The following is a 3,781-nucleotide window of genomic DNA, read 5'->3' as shown; positions in this document are numbered from 1 at the left end:
GTAGGTTCAATTTAAGAACACGATTTTTGCTATTATAGTGTAACTGGATCCAATGCACTTTTCATTTCAGGAACTGTGACCAAAAAAAAAAAAAAGGCAGACCGGGCAAGATGGCTCATGCTTGAATCCTAGCACTTTGGAAGACACAGGCAGGAGGATTGCTTGAGCCCAGGAGTTCAAGACTAGCCTGGGCAACATGGTGACACCCTGTCTCTACAGAAAATTTAAAAATTAGCCAAGCGTGGTGACATGAGCCTGTAGACCCAGATACTCGGAAGGCTGAGGTGGGTTAGTTACTTAAGCCCAGGAAGTCAAGGCTGCAGTGAGCTATGATTGCAGCCTGGGGGACACAGCAAGATCCTGTCTCCAAAAAAAATAAAAAATAACTAAATAACTAAATAAAAAAAATAACTAACCTGTGTACTTGTCTTACCGGAAAGGGGTCCCTCCCGATCCAGGCCTCAAGAGAGGGTTCTTGAATCTCCTGCAAGAAAGAATTAAAGGTGAATCCACAGAGTAATGTGAAAGCAAGTTTATTAGGAAAGTAAAAAATAAGAGAATGGCTACTCCATAGTCAGAGCAGCCCCAGGGCTGCTGGTTGGCTATTTTTATGAATATTTCTTGATTACATGCTAGACAAAGGGTGGATTATTCAAGAGTTTTCTGGGAAAGGGGTGACAATTCCCAGAACTGAGGGTTGTTCCCCATTTTAGACTGTATAGGGTCACTTCTTGATGTTGCCATGGCATTTGTAACTGTCACGGCACTGGTGGGAGTGTTAGCATGTTAATACATTATAATTAGCATATAATGAGCAGCAAGGACCACCAGAAGTCATTTTCATGGCCATGTTGGTTTTGGTGGGTTTTAGCCATTTTTTTCTTTTTTTTTCAGACAGAGTCTTGCTCTATCACCCAGACTAGAGTGAAGTGGCATGATCTCTGCTCATTGCATCCTCCGCCTCCTGGGTTCAAGCGATTTTCCTGCCTCAGCCTCCTGAGTAGCTGGGATTACAGGTGCCCGCCACCACACCCGGCTAATTTTTTTTTTTTTTTTTTTTTTGTATTTTTAGTAGAGATGGGGTTTCACCATGTTGCCCAGGCTGGTTTTGAACTCCTGATCTCAAGTGATCTGCCCGCCTTGGCCTCCCAAACTGCTAGGATTACAGGTGTAAGTCACCGCACTCGGCCCTTAGCCACTTCTTTATTGCATCCTGTTTTATCAGCGGGGTCTTTGTGTCCTGTACCTTGTGCTGACCTCCTATCTCATCCTGTGACTTAGAATGCCTCACCTCCTGGGAACTCAGCCCAGTAGGTCTCAGCCTTCTTCTACCCAGTCCCTATTCAAGATAGAGTCACTCTGCTTCAAATGCCTCTGACACTCTGGCTAGCAGAATACGTTCATGTGTTGGAAATGTTGGGAAATGGCCCTAGCTGCCTCTAAATGTCATTTTCACAATGTATTTGGCATACTAAGGGCATATTTTTTCCTTCAATTCGAACATATATTGAACACTTATATCAGCACTGCTCTAAACCAAAGATAATCAGCTAAAGTGCTCAACAAACATATTTGCTTGCTAGGAACTATGCTAAGTTACACACACACACACACACACACACACACACACACACACACACGCATTTTTTTCTCCCATTTAATTCTCATATTTATTCTATTTGTGTTTCTTTATGTTGAGACAGAGTCTTGCTCTGTCCCCCAGACTGGAGTGCATGCAGTGGCACCATCTTGTCTCACTGCAACCTCTGCTTCCCCGGCTTAAAGGATCCTCCCACCTCAGCCTCCCAAGTAGCTGGGACTATAGGCATGTGCCACCATGCCTGGATAATTTTTGTATTTTTTGGAGAGACAGGGTCTCACTATGTTGCCCAGGTTGGTCTCAAACTCCTGGACTCAAACAGTCTTCCCGCCTTAGCTTCCTAAAGTGCTGGGATTACAGGCATGAGCCACGTGCCCAGCCACTCACACTTATTCTATTACCCAATGAGTGGGTATTAGCCCCGTTTTACAGTGTTAACACTGAGTAATCCTACAGCTGGTAAGGGGTAGAGCCAAGGTGCATGCCATGGTCCACCTACCCTGGACGCTGCTCTCGGGACAGTCCCTTTGGTGTTCTGCCTCCCAGACCATATTGAAGAAGAGGTGTCATGCCCTGGTAGGGAACACTGGCCTGGAAGAGTTCATGGTGTTACAGGTAGTTAGGGCTGAGTGGCGCAGCAGAGGGCTCTCTCCCACCCATTAGGAATGTCGAGTGATAACATTGCCTCTCTAAAAGGGATAAACTGGGAGCCCATGCCAGGGAGAGGCCATTTCCTGATGATCCACACCTGTTGCCCTAAAGTGTTAATTGAATGCAGGCACCAGGGAGAGGCAACTTCCCGGGCACATGCATTAAGATGCACCGCATTAAGTGGCGGGCGGGGCACAGTGGCTCACGTCTATAATCCCAGCACTTTGGGAGGCCAAGGCAGACGGATCACGAGGTCAAAAGATCGAGACCATCCTGGCCAACATAGTAAGACCCCGTCTCTACTAAAAATACAAAAATTAGCTGGGCGTGCTGGCACCTTCCACCACTAACAATGGAACTGCTAAGAATGGCCCGCAATGATCCTAAATACAAGGGTGGGAGAGAGAAGTACCCTCTTTATGTAAGTACGTTCCTTATACGGCATTATTTTATTTTATTATTATTTTTTGAGACGGAGTCTCACTCTGTTACCCAGGCTGGAGTGCAATGGTGCAATCTCGGCTCACTGCAACCTCTGCCTCCCGGGTTCAAGCAATTCTCCTGCCTCAGCGTCCCGAGTAGCTGGGACTACAGGCGCGTGCCACCACAGCCGGCTGATTTTTTGTGTTAATAGTAGAGACGGGGTTTCACTGTGTTAGTCAGGATGGTCTCGATCTCCTGACCTCGTGATCCGCCCACCTCAGCCTTCCAAAGTGCTGGGATTACGCACATGAGCCACCGCACCCGGCCGGTATTATTTTAGAAACCAAGAACTGTACACAACCTAAATGCTGGAGGTGCCATGAATGACAGTCATCCATGGAATGGCTGAGGCAGCCATAGAAACTGCCCACCAGGCTTTTTTTTTTTTTTTTTTTGATGGAGTTTTGTTCTGTCACCCAGGCTGGAGTGCAATGGCGTGATCTCGGCTCATTGCAGCCTCTGCCTCCCGGGTTAAAGCAATTCTTCTCCCTCAGCCTCCCAACTAGCTGGGATTACAGGTGGCTGCCACCACACCCAGCTAATTTTTGTTTTTCATCAGGCATTTTTATTAACATGTTGTAACATTCAAGGGGAAACAGGACCCAGAACTATGCACCCCCGTCAACCACATAAAAATATTCTCAGGAAAAGAACAGTAAAGAAATATTCCCAGAATGTTAGACTTGATTAACTCTGGTTAGAGGATCACAGTGGGTTTCACATTTTCCTTATTTTCTGGTTTTTCCATATAAACATGTTTACTTTGATAAAATATTTTTTGAGAATTTCACACTTTTATGTAATATACAGTTTTATGGTCTGACTTTGTTCTAAACATTACTGGGATTCTGGGTTGCTTTTTGTTTTTGCTTTTAAGAGATAGGGTCTCTCTTAAAAGCAGTAGCATGATCTCGACTCACTGCAGCCTCAACCTCCCGGGCTCAAGTGATACTCCCACCTGAGTCTCAGAGTAGCTGGGACTACAGACATGTGCCACCACACCTAATTTTTGTGTTTTTGTAGAGACAGGGTTTTGCCATATTGCCC

The sequence above is a fragment of the Pan paniscus genome, chromosome 18 (assembly GCF_029289425.2).
Source record: "Pan paniscus chromosome 18, NHGRI_mPanPan1-v2.0_pri, whole genome shotgun sequence".
Taxonomy (NCBI): domain Eukaryota; kingdom Metazoa; phylum Chordata; class Mammalia; order Primates; family Hominidae; genus Pan; species Pan paniscus.
The sequence above is the reverse complement of the archived record's forward strand: the minus strand, read 5'-3'. Positions refer to the sequence as shown.